Genomic DNA, 18307 nt, shown 5'->3' on the forward strand with positions numbered 1-18307 from the left:
AGGTATAAATTTCATAAAATACATGCAATATCTAAAACTACAAACATTGAAAGAAATCAAAGAAAACCTAAATAAATGGAGATAAATACTGTATTCATGGATTTAAAGACTCACGACTGTTAAGACACCAATTCTCTCTGATGTAAAGCTTTATCTCAATTTCAATAAAATTGCAATAAGTGTTTTTGAAAAAAATCTATGACTCTAAATTTATGTGGAAAGGCAAAGGAACTAAAATAACAAAACAGTTTTTAAAAATAAAGTTGGAGGACTCACACTACTTGACATAAGACTCAACTGTAAAGCTACAGTAATCAAGATAGATCAATGGAACAAAAGAGAGAATACAGAAGTAGATGCACACATACATATTCCATCAATTTTCTACAAAGTTGCAAAGGCAATTCAATGGAAAAAGAAAAAATTTTACAGCTAAGGTGCTGCAACAACTGGACATCTCAATGCAAAACAAAACAAAACAAGACTAAATCTATACCTTGTACTCTATGCAAAAACTAACTCAGATGGATCAAAGGCCTAACTGCAAAATATAACACTGTAAAACTGCTAGAAAAAAAACAGGAGAAAATCTTTGTGACCTTGAGATAGGCAAAGAATTCTTAACTACCACACCAAAAGCACCATCCATGAAGGAATCGTATTTCTTGACTATGGCCATGGTTACGCCTCTGTATGTGTTTGTCAAAGGTAATAGAACTGTATGCTAGAAGTGGTGAATTTAATGTATATAAATTGTAACTTATTAAAACAATTTTTAATGCAAAGAAAGAAAGCCTGACATATAAATTCCAGAGCTATGCTAATGCAAAGCTTGTTAAGAACTAATCATCCCCTTAGGTGACAAAGGGAGTGGCATTGGCTGGATATTGAGGCAGAGACACTAAGGAGAGGCTGAAAATAGTGGAAAACAAGAACTTCAATATGGGTTTAAAACAGAGTAGATGCTGGAGGAGAGATACTTGAACAAACACCAGGTGTGAGAAACAGAGAAGAGAGAGGCACAGACTTGAGTGAGCAAACTGGGGGACTGCCACAACTAGGTCTTAATTCCTCTTTAATCAGCACCACAGGAGGGTGGTGACAGAAGTCTGGTTGGTGGTAACGGTGGAGGCGGACCCGGGATGAACCTGGGTAAAGAAGCCCAGTGAATGGATCACTGTGGGCTGAGTCAAACATGTTACCATCATGTTGGGGTGCAACGGAAAGAACATGGAACCAGTAATTAGGATATCTGGGTTCTAGGCATGGCCCAGACAGTAATAAGCTGTATGATCTATGAAGCCAGATGAGCCCCAGATATCTTATCTGTCTCAAGTCTCTTCTACCTCTACGATCTCTTATTTTTTTTTATTCAAGTATAGTTATGCAATATTGGTTTCAAGTATACAGCACAGTGATTCAACAGTTACCTATATTAAGTGCTCACCTCACTAGTGTAGTTACTGTCAGCATAGAAATATGCTACAGAAATATCAGCTATATTCTCTATGTTGCACTCTTATCCCCGTCACTAATTTATATTATGACTGAGATTTTGTGCCTCTTTATCCCCTTTGCTTATTTCACTCACCCACTGCAGTCCCTCCCTCACTTCTCAGTGTCTATGAGTCTGTTGCTGTTTTGTTCATTTTGTTTTGTTTGGTCTACTCTACAATCTCTTGGTCATGTAATTTATACCTTAAAATGAATCCCACTGGAGTATACGTTTTACTAAGTCTTTGCAGTTTTTAAAGCACCTCTAGCACCAACCTTATTTGCCCTCAAGGTCATGTGGAGTATATATTGTTATTCCCCTTTTACACATGAGGAAGAACTGCCCTCAGAGATATTAAACAGTTTTAATGTCTGAGTCCAGTTTTAACTTTTGAGTCCAGTGCTCTTTTGGCCATCCCACAGCAAGGGGCAGAGCAGCGATGACCTGCTGAGAAGTCCTCAGGCTGCAGGTCAGAAAAGCCCATTCCCAGAGGAGCATGCTCCGGGTAAGTAACCAACTGTTCGTCGGCATTTTGTGATTGTTTACGGAAGCCCTGCTTCCAGTTCACAGGTTGGTAAATACTTGTGATAAAAGGTGTGTAAACTGAATTATGTCCCTTCAAAGATGCCAATATTTGAATCCCCAGCACTGGGAAAGGTAAAGGGGGTGATTAAGTTTAGGATCCTGAGGTGAGAGATTATCCTGGGTTATCTGGATGGGCCCAATGTAATCACAATGGTCCTGTAAAAGGGAGGCTGGAGGGCCAGAGTCAGAAAAAGGTGTGAGGAGGGAAAAAGACGTTGTCCATGATGCGGTTTGAAACTGGAGGGAAGGGACCACCAACCTAGGAATGCAGGTGGCCTTTAGCAACTGCAAAAGGCAAGGAAATGGATTCTCCCCTGAAACCCCCAGAAGGAAGGCAGCCTAGTGACAGCTTGATCGCAGCACTCCTGGCCTCCAGCACTGTAAGAGAATAGATTTGTGTTGCTGTAAGTCACCAAATTTGTGATAAATTCCTTATAGCAGCAATTGGAAACTCATATGGTGGGAAAGCAGAACATGGGATATTTTGGAATTAAATGTATTCACAAAATTTAAAGTCAATCATAGACTCCAAGAAAGGACTAGCTATTACCAAAGGGAAGGGACTGGGGAGGGTGAGTGGGGAGGAAGGGAGAAGGGGATTAAGGGGTATTACGATTAGCACACATAATGTAGGGGGGTCACGGGGAAAGCAGTACAGCTCAGAGAAGACAAGCAGTAACTCTATAGCATCTTACTACGCTGATGGACAGTGACTGCAATAGGGTGTGAGGGGGAGACTTGATAATATGGGTGAATGTTGTAACCACTATGTTGCTCGTGTGAAACCCTCATAAGATTGTATACCAATGATACCTTAGTAAAAAAATATTTTAAAGTCAAGAATTCTTTAATCATTTCCCCACATTTAAAACAAAGCAAAATGTGAACACACACACTTACACAAATCTCTGTCCATGGCTTAATCGATAGAGTCAACTGTCCTATAACAAAATGATTATAATTTTGCTGTGTTTAGCAGATACTCTTCAACACAAAGAAATTGTCATACTGTTTCATTCCAGAACCCCAAATAAACTGGGAATGAAGAAACCTAGAATTTCTTTTCACTGAGAACTGTGCTCAAACCATCAAAGGCTAGGAGTAACTTATATTCACACAAACTCATTTCAGGATTTGAGTTGAGAAAAATACATGGTTTAAAATTCCACTGAAGACTTTGATCACTACATCTGTGATTTTCTGCTCCAATTTCAAATCGGCCACCCTTATCTCCATAAATACATTTGGACTTCTCAGGTGCAGATTTTTGATTCAGAAAAATAGCTCTTGGTCCTCTGAAAACAAGTATTGAGATATCTTAGGAGTTTCAAAAATGTGTATGGGGATACACATTTTTAGTTGGAAAACGTGTTTAATAGTTGTTTTAACCCAGCTCTGGCTCTGGGAGTGATACCCTGCTGCATTGCCCTAAGCATGAGCTTAGTAATCACCCCAGTATGTGTTAACAGACAGTGACATCATCTGGAAACAAGAAATGGCTCTCAGGTTACCATATAAATTGACTTAAGCTTCGAAGAGGATTACAAGGCAGACCTCGGCTAAGTGTCAGATGCCATTACAGGTAAATCAAAGGTAACTGTGAGGTCTGGCAGGCACCTGTCAACAGGTAAGGGAGGAAGGAACCCATGGAGGAGCCTGAAGTCAGGATTACACTCTCCGAGCTTTTTTTAATTTCAGGCTAAAGGTCAGACAGAAAAGCCATTCTCAGTGGCCTTTATTTATGGTTCCAGAGGCCTGGTTGGGGAAGCGTCCTGAAGAAGAAGGATAGCCCTGGTGGGAGCCCGGTTTCCCACCCAGCTGATGACAGACTGAGCGCTTCCAGCTTTGTGAAAGGCCTGCTTTTTATGAACGTGCATAAAAGTGTTTGCAGGCACAACACGGGAGCTCATCCTCTGTGTTATCTCCTGTGCAGAGAGAGCTGTGTGTACTCCTTCCCTTCTCCCTCCTCGGCCACCTGAAAAGACTTGTTTCCACTACCCATCGTTGGCCTTTGAAGGACAAGTAAGGAGAGATGAATATCACTGGCAGGCCAGCTTGGCTTGGGGAGATTGCCACACGCTTCTCAAATGCTCAGAACTCACTAAAATACTTTATTCAAGCCTTATGTTGGCTCAAGAGTAAGTCTCATTTTTTGGAGACCGAGGTGCAGAGCTTAGGGAGAATGGCCAGAGAGCAGCAGCACAGGAGGCCACCCCTGCTTCAGGCCCCAGCGGCCCCTCTGGGCCACATCTGCATCCTCCTCGTCCTTTCACATTCAGCCTGGGTCCTCTCTCTCCCCAGTCTGAGTTCATGGTTCTCTGCTGTTTCACTTCCTGCCCACACAGCGAGTGGTGGACAGAGAATGGCTAAGGTGCAGGGGTGGAAGCTGGGGTGTGTGTGTCTTCTTGCCAACTGAATGCTGCAGGGCCTGAGATGAGCCCCTCAGCCTCTCAGAGCTGTATGGTCCCCTGTGAAGTCGGATTGATAATGCTGGCCTCCAGCTGGAAATACTTTTTCTCCAACCCATTGCCTATCTCATTCTCAACCTTCAGAGAGGCCTGTCCTTGTCCACTCTGTCCAAAGTAGCCCTCACTTCACCTCCCTCCTCACACCCTCAGCTCCAAACAAAGGGACCTCATCTGTCTTGTTCCATGAACTTGATGTATAGAAGCAACTTTATAAATATTTGTTGAATGATGCAAGCTTAGCCAGCTTGATGGGCTGTGTCATCTCAGAAGGGCACATATCACAGCCATGTAACCCTCCCCCAGCCAACATAATTTACTATGAATAGAGATGTTGCCTTAATTTTCAGTTAATGGCCCTAAAGAAAGGGCAGTTGAAGAAAGAATTGAACAGAGATGATCTGCTCTTACCGGAATAGACTAAGTTTGGCAGAAATCTGAGGAACTGTGTCTCAAATATCCTGCTACTTTTCTCAAGAGACCAAGAGCCCCCCAGGGTAAGCGATGACTTACTCACTTGTACATTCCTGCATCTGGCAGAGTACCTGCATCCAGGTGGTGGTAAGCATAATGATGGGTAGATAAATGAGCCAATGATTTTGTAAATGCCTTTGCAAGTGCAGAGCAATCAAAGAAATCATGTGTTCTCTCCATGGTAGGGAGAGCTGAGTGCATTTCCTACCAGCACACTCCTCTGCTGGAAATACTTGCTTCCACCATTCCTCATTGGCTTTTGAAGGACAGAGGAGTTGGTACAAGCATTCTTGTCTGGCAAGCTTGGATCCAAGCGATTCTCACATACTATCAAGAGCTAAGTTCTAGCTAGATAGTAACTGTAACTGATGTGTTGGTTGATAATAAAGTGTAGTCATTCAAAGAGACAGTTTCATTTAGTCAGATGATTCTTGAAGAGATTTTAGCATGCAACACAACAAAGTGTTAATGGTCAAATGGTAGAAGTGATATTTTGGAATGGTAAATAGCCCCAAAAATCCAGTTGAAAAGCAACTCTATACCCATGAGCAGTTACTCTCCACTCCCCCCATACAAATGGAATCCTACAATGTGTGGTCTTTTGTAACTGGCTCTGTAGCACCATGTTTTCAAGGTTCATCCATGTTGTACTGTGCAACAGTATTTCGTTCCTTTTTATTGCCTAAGAACAGTCCCTTGTATTACTATACCACTTCTGTTTCTCCATTCATCAGTTAATGGATACTTTCCCCTTTCTGGCTAACACTCTGAATTTTGAAGACACATCTGTGTATCTCCCCTTCCTAACCAGTTATTATTGCAGTCTGATGACTTTTAACTTTTACTCTTACCTTTCAGAGTGTTCTCTCCATTCGCAGTGCTGAAATTTTGTGATGGTGTGCCTTGGTGGGTCATTTATCACTCAGTGTCCTGGGCTCTCAGGAAGCCCTTGTAATTTAGGTACCTGAGGCTTCAAGACTGGGAAGTTTTCTTGTATTATTTCTTAATATTTTCCTTCCTTCCATTGTCTTGACTACTTTTTGGAATTCATATTATTGAATGTTGGACCTTCTGGCTTGATACTTCAGTTTTCTTATTCTTTTCCATTTTTCATTTTGTGCTTTTGTTCTGGTTTCTGGGAAATTCTTTCAACTTCATTTTATGACCTTTCTATTAAACTGGTATGTGTGTGTATATGTTTTCATATTAAAACGGTTACCAATATTCTAGTGACATTTTGTAACAGTAAAATGCGATCATTCCTCACTAAACAAACTTTGAAATACTATTTTATTTTTATATTTTATTAAGGTATCATTGATATACACTCGTATGAAGGTTTCACAGAAAAACAATGTGGTTATTACATTCAACCTTATTATCGAGTCCCCCCCCATACCCAATTGCAGTCACTGTCCATCAGTGTAGTAAGATGACACAGAGCTCCTATTTGTCTTCTTTGAGCTACACTGTCTTCCCCATGACCCCCCACACACCATTTGCACCAATCATGATACCCCACAATCCCCTTCTACCTCCGTCCCCACCCGCCCTCCCACACCCCTCCCCTTTGGTAACCACTAGTCCCTTCTTAGAGTCTGTTGCTATTTTTGTTCTTCAGTTTTGCTTCGTTGTTATACTCCACATATGAGGGAAATCATTTGATATTTTTCTTTCTCTGCCTGACTTATTTCACTGAGCATAATACCTTCTAGTTCCATCCATGTTGTTGCAAATGGTAGGATTTGTTTCTTTCTTATGGCTGAATAGTATTGCATTGTGTATATGTACCACATCTTTATCCATTCATCTACCGATGGACACTTAGGTTGCTTCCATATCTTGGCTATTGTAAATAGTGTTGCAATAAACATAGGAGTATATATGTCTTTTTGAATCTGAGAAGTTGTTTCCTTTGGGTAAATTCCTAGGAGTGGAATTCCCAGGTCAAATGGCATTTCTATTTTTCATTTTTTGAGGAACCTCCATATTGCTTCCCACAATGGTTGAACTAGTTTACATCCCCACCAGCAGTGTAGGAGGGTTCCCCTTTCTCTGCATCCTCACCAGCATTTGTTGTTCCTAGTCTTTTCAATGCTGGCCATCCTAACTGGTGTGAGGTGATATCTCATTGTGGTTTTAATTTGCATTTCCCTGATAATTAGTGATGTGGAGCATCTTTTCATGTACTTGTTGGCCATCTGAATTTCTTCTTTGGAGAAATGTCTGTTCACATCCTCAACCCATTTTTTAATAGGGTTATGAAATACTATTTTAAAGGATAGCAAAACACTGATTCTCACATGTAAAAGATCTCCTACTGCAGGTTAAATTGTAGGCACCTTCTCCTGAGTAATATCTCATAATGCATTTTGTGCTTAATCAACCCCCATATGCTCGTTCTTTTACTCTTGGTCACTGTCACTTGGGTAAGTCAGTACCTTCAGCAAGAGCAGAAAGACACTGAGAGAGTAGGCCTCATTTTTGTCTTGCCTTATACTGTATTTTGTCGAAGATGATGGTAAAGCTATAGAGCAAAATATCCTTTAGGAGTGACATGTGGCTTGTCACCCTCCCTGCCGCTGACTGTCCCATAAGCCTTTCACTTTATCAGGGAAGCAGAGAATGAGGTGGCTGGGTGCGCAGGAACTCACTTCAAATACTGACCCTGATCTGACAAGCCATGGGACCTTGGTCCTTAGCTTTTTCTGCCTCAGTTTCCTCACTGTAAAATGCAGTTAGTAATAGAAGCTACTCATGCTGTGGTTATGAGAGTTAGACATGTCAACCTGCATAAAGCACTTGTCATAGGGCCTAGCCAGGCAAGCAATAAGCACTGCTGCTATCCCCATCCTCTGCTGTCAGTTTCCTATAGCTGCTATAAAAACGTCCACAAACCTGCTGGCCTACAACAATACAAATTTATTATCTTGCAGTTCTTGGGGTCAGAAGTTCTAAAATCAAGGTGTCAGCAGGGCTATATTCCTCTTGGGGGCTTCTGGGGAGAATACAGTCCGTGTTCTTGCTTTGCCCAGCTCGTAGAGGTTACCTGTATTTCCTAGCTAGTGGCTCCTTACCTCTTCAAAGCACATCACCCCAACCTCTGCTTCTGTGGCCACATCTCTTCCTCTGACTCTGATCCTCTTACCTCCCTATAAGGACCCGTGTAATTACTTGGGGGCCTACCCATAATCCAGGATAATCCTCCATCTCAACTCCTTACTTTAATCCCCTCTGAAAAGTCCCTTTTACCAAGTAAGGTAAAATCACAGGTTCCAAGCATCCATGGGCCTTTTTGGGGAGCACTATTTTACCTTCCCCAGCTCTCTCACCAAGTTGGTGGAAACATCCCTCTGTGTTGTATGAGATGATACTCCAGTGCTTAGTAAATACCGCACACATGTAGATAGGATGATGTTGATAAAATGTCTTATCGATATAATCATGCTGATTAGAATGTCATTTAGTCCTCAAAGGCTGAAAAGAAAAAGTACTATTATGTTTATTATGCACTTATTTCATTTGTCAAAGAATTAATTCCCTATTGTTTACAACATGAAGTGCAGATCATTTTAATGTTTGTTTTCATTTTAAAGTGAACATATAAATTTAAAATACTTTGATCTTGGTAATTCCCTGAGATATACTGGCTTGCCCTGAGTTCCAATTACAAATGTCATAATGTAGAGAGTAGAAGGCATGTTCTTTAGAATTAACCTTCCCTCTGTGTTCATACTAAAAATTGCTGTACCTCTCAAGCAGAGCTACCTAAGATGAGGTGCGCCAGCCAGTGCAGTCTGTGACCTATTGCTTCCCGGTCTGCAAGGAGATAGCCTGGGAGCTCAAGACAGAATGGAAGTTAATCAACAGGCAACTAACTCCCCTTAGTTCAGTCAAGATACATACATACAAATTATTTTTAATAGCAAGACTTTCTCAATCGAAACAGCAGTGTATTGATTTGCATTCCAGCATAAGCTCTTTGTTTTACTGCAGAACAATCTTTGATTAGCACTGCTCGGGAGGACTTACTCCATTCTGTTTTATATTCTCTATTTATAGTTGTTGTTTTTAATTTTATCCATATATTGTTCAGAAAATCTTTGCTGTGATGCTTAGCAATCTAGCCTCTCTCGCCCACACACATGGAGGTGCACTGCTATTGCCACGCAGGTCGGGGTTTGATGATCAGTCTGACTACTGGAGACCTGGCCCAGGTTGGCCAGTCATGGGTCCAGACCCCAGGAGCCCCAAACGAGCTGCTGCTCCCTCAAAGGCTGCAGGCTGATGTAGTAAAGGCTTCTGTTGTCCCTGCTCCACGCCCCCCACCCCCACCAATGGCCCCCAACAAGTGGCCCCTGGATAGTACTATGGCATGCCTTCAGTATGTGCCTGATTTCACAGAAGCAGGCAATGTGTCTCTTTTTTTTTAAGTTTTTGAAATATATTTGACATACAATATTATACTGGTTTCAAGTATACAGCACAGTGATTTGACAGTTATCTACATTATTAAGTGCTCACCTCAACTAGTGTAGTTACTGTCAACATAGAAAAATGTTACAGAACCATTGACTATATTCTCTATGCTGCACTTTCACCCCCATGACTAATTTATATTATGATTGAAATTTTGTGCCTCTTTATCCCCTTCACCTATTTCACCCAACCACCCCAATCCCTCCTCCATGGTAACCACCAGTCACTTCTCAGTGTCTAAGAGTCTATACTGCTATTCTGTTCATTTTGTTTTGTTTTGTTTTTGGATTCCACATATAAGTGAAATCATATGGTATTTGTCTTTCACATCTTCCTTATCTATTCATCTACTGATGGACACTTTGGTAACTTCCATATCTTGGTAAACCAGTTCATTAGGATTGTTTGGAGGTTCATATGGACAGTAAACTTTTCCTCTTCTGTAAAAACCCATAGGTGATCCCAGCAGCCACAAGGACAGTAGTGGTACTGTCGATTTTTTACTGTTGTTAATACTATGAATATGCTAATTGGTGGACTCAAGCTTTCCCAGAGCTTTGTGATGACAGAGGACAGGTTTCATCCCCAGAGTTTTCATAGCCATCTTTGTGAAGATCCTGCACCTATGCTCCTCAGATATAAAACTATGCCCACTTCATCAGGGTGAGTCCCCTCCATGCTGCCCTGTTTTAGCTTGCACATTATGGAAGTGGATCTGACCACTGATGTGCAGACACTACTGTCATTTCAAGGGAATCCTTGGTGCCCTCTGCCACAAACTCCCACAGGGAAAAACAGAGGCAAAGTATGTTTTAGTATGCTACATTTCTCACTCAGGAGATGTGATGAGCCCAGAATTGCCAGTTAGATGTTTCCATGTGCTAAATTTGCCTTTAGCACTATTAGCTTGATTTACTTAGTCACTATTATTTTTATTAATAAAAGGTATAATATATTAATGCATTCTCATAATAAAAAGATAAAAAAACACTCTCCATGAAGTCTATGTCTGCTCTCAGTCTACTAACACAGCCCATGATGATACTAAACTTAAAATAGCTGCCATATGTAATGCTCAGACCCTAGGAGAGAAAATGTTTCTGTGTCCCTGATGAGAGATGTCTCATCAGCATGTCTTCCCCACCAGCATTCTTAAGAGATGAGCATCTCTACTGAAGGATGACATGTCCTACAACTGTTCTGCCTTACTTGTGAATTGTCTTTTGAATTTTCCTGCTGAGGTGGTCTCTTAAAGAACATCACATCTCAGCCAGTCAAACACTGACAGTTTTCTGTTTGCTTTTTTTTTCTGATTTAGAGATGGTGCTTCACTAAGTTGGCTGTTTCTTCAGATATCTCTAAAGAATTGTTCTTGCCTTCATAGAGAAAGTCAGCTTGCTTCTCTCTCTCTCTCTCTCTCTTTTCTCTCTGTCTCTTTCTCTTAGTGCAGTCAGAGCTGCCCAGGTAGAGGCAGCAGGACCATGTTAGCACTATTGCTTAGACTTTGCACAAGGTAGCAAACTGATGATTATCTATAATAATTCCTCTCTGAATTTCTCTGCAGTCTGGACTGCAGATCCCTTGAGCTCAATCTATCTGCTTCATAAGAGAGAATCAGTGAATTGCATTTTCATAGTTTCTATTTTTTTTTCTAGCAATGACATTTTCTCTTTTTCTCCAGAGGAGATTTGAGTAGTCATTTTTCCAATTCAATTAATAATTAGATTTGAATTCTGCAACCCACCTGCATCTAGTTCCTAGGATTCCAGAGCTCCAAACCTAAACTATGGCAAACCCAAAAGCTGCGTTATTTAGACTTAAATAGTTTATTTCTATGCATTTAAAAATTTTTTGTTTGTGACTATTCTCATTTATGCACTAGAATCTCTTGCAAAGCCCTGAGTTAACTGAACACTGCTTATTCATTTTGAAGAAAATATTGAGAAATCTATTTTAAAATTTAAACCTGGAATGATCTGAATAGGTGAATGATTTCCATATTCCACACTTTACATAAAATCTTCACAGCAAAAAGACATAGGATTTATGGGGAAGGATCAAGAGTGGAGAGATGGCCAAAAATATGCAATTTTCTCACACATCGGAACATGCCTATTTCCTCCAGAAAGCCTACAACCTGCCGCAGAAGGGGCCATCATCAGATAAACCATGATGCATGTTTTGGAGGTGAAAACATCAAATAAAAGCAAACTTCAATCTTGTGCCTTCATCAGTTATAGGTTCCTTCAAGGATAAGCTTGAGATTAAAAGTAAACACCCTTACCTTTCACAGAAACAGATTTTGAAGAAGCTAGTGAACACACCTGAGGAGGTATGGTGTCATCTGCCCTTCTGTTTGGTTAATAACAAGACATACCAGCAAGCATTTACACTGTCCGTGTTGGCTGACTATGTGTTAGGCTCAGTGCCAGAGTGGGGGATACAGTGGTCACAGCCCTCGTCCTCTGGTTGGCGTGATGGTCATGGAGAGAAGGGCTCACACAGGTAATTGCTGGGACTGCTGCCTGGGCACTGCATAACTCTTGGGGCACAGAAAACAAGGCCCTAAGCACCGGGTTTCTTTGCACTTTGTGGACAGACTGGAGATGACCAGTCTGATATCTTCCTCTTTCTTTTATTTCCTCTGTGAGGCAGAACTGATTCTCATCCTTCACACACCACTTATGAAATCAGTTTTGTTTCAGGGGAGCTTGAAACTTTTTTATGCAGGGTTTAATCTCTGGGCATCCCTGTTGTAAGCAGTTATTATTTCTTAGAGTTTACAGAAAAGTCAGCCATACATGAGATTTATTTGAGTGCTGTGGGAAAAATGGAAATTCCTATGGCCAGGACCTCCAAGAAATGACAATGGAATGCTCCTGGGGTAAAAGGGTTTATACCCGGCTTTATTCTCCCGGCAGTAGGTTGAGCACTGAAATCACATCTGCATCCAGCAGTCTGCAGGTCTGTAATCCACCTCTGTGTCTGCCTCCACCCAGAGCACTGGGCAGAGCTCTGTATATAGTGACTCAGCCAATAATAGCTTATTGCCTCGGGTGTGGAAGCAGTTGCCTAGCAGTAGGCCAGTTACATCAAGTAGTTTAGGATCAGGTGAGGATCCTGGCCATAGGAACTTCCATTTTCTCCACACCCCATATTTCTATAGGGCCTTTCTCCGAGGGCTCAGAAGTGCTGATGAATAATAGCAAACAAGATCACGAGTCTCTGAACTTCCCAGAAGCTTAAGACCCACATTTGCACATTTTCATAAACAGCCTCATTGCAGATCTTCTCAGTTTGAACAGCGAGGTGCAGATCATTTTGAAAATCAAGCTCTCCCCCTTGGCTGGAACCCCAGTGGTGGGAGTGGGGGGTGGCAGAGCCTCCCTGTTCACATAAATAAAGGAGCCTGCCTCCCACTTACAGCTACAGGCAGTGGGAACTCCTTTTATTCCTAAAATTAGAAGAGCAGGGCTTTGGAGGCCAGAGGAAGAGCAGAGTGGGGGAGAAGAGGTGAGGTGGGGCAGGGGAGGTGGCTTGGAGGAAGCAAAAGTCAGCTGTTTTAAAATATGGATTAGACACCCACTCCAGGTGTTTTGAAACAAGCTTCCCAAAGCATTCAGCAGTCTGAATTCCTTTCCACAGCTCTCTAAGAAAAGTGTCTGTACTGGTTTAGGAAGAGACATAAAAAATTGCCACTCCAGGCCCCTCATCCTAATCCCTGACCATTTGGGGAACAATAGAGAGACTGCATCTGACAAAGATGTTCAGCTCCTGCCAGGGTTCCTCTGCGCTTTGTGGAGAGCAGAAGGGAAGCGTCATCTCCAGGCTTCCTTCAGGTCTAAAGGCGCTTGCAGATGGAGCCAAGCCCCTGATCTGAAGTCCTTTTGGAAATGCATAAAGCTGTCAATGTGTAAATCATCCGAGGCTGGTGCTTCTAGCCTTGGTCCTCTGGCCTTTGCCTCCAGTGCTTTTCATAAACTTGAAATGATTCCTCTTTGTCAGATCTCTTTGGCCGGACAAGATTTGAAAATATATACAGTGACACTGAGATGCATTTTTGCATACTTGGTAAGAGGGACATAGGCTTTTTGAAGTGGCTGCATTAACCAGACAGCCACCCGGACACGTCACAGGTGCCAACTGCACAAGTGCTAGGAGTAAAAAGCAACATGAGGTGCCGGCCAAGGAGTCCACACATGCTTCATGAGGGAGGAGGGGGAGGACTGGGCCGCTTCTGTGAGGATGGGGCCTCGAGCTGCCATCGAAAAACAGGTAGCAATTAACTGGGGTTAAAGGGGGTCCAGGCCCAGGAAGAAGAATGTGCCAAGACCCTCAGGAAGCAAGGAGTATTAACTTCTCTTTTCTCTTCTTAACTGAGTTACCTCTTATAATTAGCTCCCATGAAAGAGCTTGGAAAAAACAAAACAAAACAAAAAACGGCATCTACAAGAACCAAAATTCCTGAAGCTGAGCAAAAGTTATCCAGAAGGAAGTTCAGGAGGGGAGGAATCTGACACATGAGGACATAGCGTTTGGGGCAGTGTGGTACCGACAGCCAGCTGCACCCCATACTCTCCCTCTCTTTAGTACAAAGCCATGCCTGTCCCCCACCCCCTCAGGCTCAGCAGGGCATATGCCACACAGCTTGAGACATCTCCCAGCTTCCTTGGTAGGCAGGTATGTCTGCCTACATTCCAACCAGGTAAACTGGAAATTAATGTCCCTCGATTTCCCTTCCCTTCCCTTGTTCTCTTCTAACAGAGAAAGTGCTTGGGTCCCTGGGAAGCCTTTGGTGCAGAGCTACATCCCCCAACCCCCATCTCCCACATGAGACAACAGTCCGCTGCAATCTTATATTTGGGATCTCTTCAAGCTAGCCTGTCCCCTAATTAACACAGGCTGGTTCAAATAGGGCTTTACAGAGGGAACCTCATATTTTAATTTTCCAGCAGGGAAGCATCCATTTATGGTTACCTTGTGGTTGCACCTGTGCCTTATCTATGATCAGAGACAGTACATTTCATTCCCAGGCTTATCAATTCAGAAAATAAAAAATAGGCAATGATAAAAATTATAATTTACTGAATGCTTGGTGCTTTACACACATTATCACATATTAGTCCTTTGAACAATTTAGGTATTGCCATCTGTATTTTATACACAAGAAGGTCAACATTTGGAGATTCTAGTAGTTCTTCAGCTTGTGGTATGGTACCGTTCTCTAAGTAAATAAGCAGCAGAGCTGACACCGGAACCTAGGCTTCTCCAAGTACTGAAACATATCCTCTTTTGCCAAAAATACTCCCAAGGCCCTTTGTCAGAGGGTCACGGGAGGCTCTGCTTTAGAAAAGCGGGTCTAACTAGCATCCCACAATGCCTTGTGCTCTGTTTTCAAGTTCACTCCATTTTCATCTCCCAACTTTCTATTTGGCGTAAGATTTCCTTTCCCCTCAAAGCCACCTTTTTTTATTTAAAAAAAAAGATACCTTAACTTTAAAAATTAACTGGAAGAAAAAACAAAAAAATATATTCATTAATGTGTTCATTTGAAATGCTCCTTGATGATTTCCACATCTTGTATACTCTTTGCTCCTCAGCACCGCTCTCAGCTGTCTGCCCTGCCTCCCCAGTTCTGAAGGAAGCTGCGGGCGCATATTTGCTCCTCACGGCTCTCCGTGTCATCTCCAGATGGAGTCAAGGACAGGACTCCTATGATTTGAAAAAGACTTTGATTTTGATACCTCTCTCTGACCTCCTTAACTTCAGAATCATGGCTTTATCATTTAAGTATACCTATAAAGCAATGTGTTCCCCCATTTTTAAAGTTTTGAGTAGGCAGTTATGCTCTCAAACTCAAGCATCAGGACCATTGTGGGTGGAAGTTAAAAAGTATATAGCCTGCAGGCACCCCACCCTAGAGATCTGAACTCCATGGGGCAGAGCCAAGGAATCTGCATTTTAACAGGCTCCGGAATGACTCCACCACAGGACTGGGCAGGTGGTTGTAAAATTAGATCAGCTCAGCTTTTCCAATCTCAGCTCTGACTGGGTGGGGTTGACCCAAGTAGCTCTAGAGTCAGGAAGCAGCCATAGGGTCAAGGTTGTCATGGACATTGTCATCATCATTATCATTACCATCAAAAAACATCTATAGAATGCCTATTATAGGTAACGCAATTACCAACCTCAGAAAGAAGAAACAAAACAAAGGGCCCTAAAATGAAAGGTTGTGGAAAGTGGGATTAAAAGAATGAATCTGGAGTTTAGTTGGTTAGTTAGTAAGAGGTGCAGTAAACCAGTAAAATGTACCTGATACTTATACAAAGATTTTATGTATGATGGTCTAGCAAACTGATGAAGCCCCTGATATTGAAAAATCAGTTATTCTTTGTGTGTTTGTCAGACACATGCTAAATTAAGACCATGGTTACATCTTTGACCTGTCAACTCATACATCCAGAAAAGAGAACTGGTTTTTAAACTTCCTGATTCATTCATGGCAAACCATGACAAGGCTTGGGAGCAATGCGTTAGGAATGGCATGGAGCGCGGGAGGGCCAAGGTTTTCAATGGGCTCCCTGCATTCAGGCTGGATAGCCAACACTATCCTTTGTTGTATACATTGAGGAAGTCTTGGCCACAGAAGACAGGCAGGTAAAATTGTTAATTATGTTAAGCATAGTCACTGAACTCTCAACCTTTGCAACTTTGTGAAGTGTTGGGCAGTGACTACTGCTTCATACTGAAGTTCCACACCTGTCTTTTCAAGATAGGATAAGAATTAAGTCCTTCTAGGAGAAAACATCTATCTTCATGGACATCACATGCATGATTGGGTGAGGATTTGTAAATTAGCATATCTTGTAGATAAGTTTTGCTCATTTGAAAGCCTAATTTATCCTTAAAAGACAAGTTTATTTCAGTCTTCCTAGGGGAGATAAAGTGACCTTGGGGATTGTAAGCATCTAGCCTAGGTATCCAGGGTGCCTTGGTCCTCTGGGTCATAAGGAGCAGGAACTTTCTCCCTGTCTGAAGTTAGGTGGAAACAGGGATTCTTAGTTTGTTGTATTTGCCTGGATCTAGGGTCAGGGTCTGTTATGCTCAAGAAGTATTTCTTGAATTCATAAATGAATCTGGTTGTAAACTCACTTGAAATACTTGCTGTATTTTTCAGGGCAAGAAAAATCACTTGCCAAGGTCAATCAAAGGATTTCATAAATATTATCCAGTGACAGTAGTCAGGGCACAATAAACCCTTTATCTATTCCTTTATGGATATTATCTTGGGTTATATCTATGGGATCCTACAAGATTTGCAGAGAGCTCTGTAGCCTAGTCTCTAGGTTCAAAGAGTACAGCACAAGCTTAAAACAGATCCTAAGGATTCCTTCAGATGGCTTCTTAAATCAAACATTCTTTAATAAAATGTAGCCAAATTTATCAAATGGGACAATTAAATACCTTTTTCCATTCCCATGTAAACACATGTAAGGTGCAATTCTTCGTGCTTGTTAAACAAAGTTCAAAAAACAGAATTTGTTTTACTAATGTAGAACTTTGAATCTTAATTCTAAGATAAGCATCATTAAACTGAACATCAGTTTGCTACTAAACTGATTATAAGTAGTGCTGTTTTTATTGAGGAATTTATTTTTAGGTTAGGATCTTTGTTAATGAAATTAAGATTACTATTTGTATTAATGTGTTTATTCTTTATTTTTTTGAAATTTAACATTATTTAAGGGAACAATTTTATCAGCAATAGTAATGGCCCATTTAAATTGTTTACCTTCTTTTTATGCCAAATGAGATTATTTATACATGTGTATATATATATATATATATATATATATATATACTTTAAAAAAAAATTTACATAGCGCTATAGTTTCCTTTCCAAATAATAGAACTTAATTTTAAAAGATAATCAATTAAGAGAAAAGTATTAAGTAATGATTAGTATAAGTGGTATAGAGAATCATGAAGAGGATATCAGAATGACTGGACTTGGGAAATACCAATCTTAAGAAGAGAATGCAGAACAAGCATGGAGAAGAGACAATCTGACGAACAAAATGAGCTGCCTCTCCTAGGATCATGTATGCCACGCTACGGAACTTAAGAAAACTTTTTCCTAAAAGCAGTGGGAGCCACTAAAGAGCTGAAAGCAGGGTAATGTCACAATTAGACTTGCCCTTTTATGAAATCATTGTGAGGGTGGTATGGAGAGGAGATTGGACAGTGATAAAAGGAGCCAGTGAGGTCAACTAGGAGCCAACAGTAATCATCCAGGAAAGAGATGATGGTGGTCTGAGCCTTGGTGTGGCCAGAAGGACAGAGGGAGTAAACGGCTGTTGTGGCCTGGCTTGGTCATTGAGGTAGAAGAACCTCTGGTTTCAGGCTTAGATAACTGGGTCAATGGGTGGTGGTAGTGGTGGGGGGTGGGGGTCCTTCACAGAGGGATAGGAGAAGTGGGTTCTAAAAGAATTATGGTGACCTGCTTATACATGTTGTATTTGAGGTGACTTGTAAGAAAATGATGAGGACATGTCCAGTAGGAGTTGATCACAGCTAGGAGCTCACATGAGAAATTTGGATTAGAGTCCCCAACTCTATCTTTTATCTTTTGAAAGGGATAAACCCACTTGTATTAGTTTGTTGGAGTCACCAAAACGAAGTACCACAGACTGAGTGGCATAAACAACAGAAACATCATATTTCCTCCTAGTTTCAGAGGTTGCAGCTTGGTTTCCTCTGAGGGCCTCTCTCCTTAGCTGGTGGATGGCCGTCTTCTTCCAGTCCTCAC

Source organism: Manis pentadactyla, chromosome 2, assembly GCF_030020395.1.
Source record: "Manis pentadactyla isolate mManPen7 chromosome 2, mManPen7.hap1, whole genome shotgun sequence".
NCBI classification, from domain to species: Eukaryota; Metazoa; Chordata; class Mammalia; order Pholidota; family Manidae; genus Manis; species Manis pentadactyla.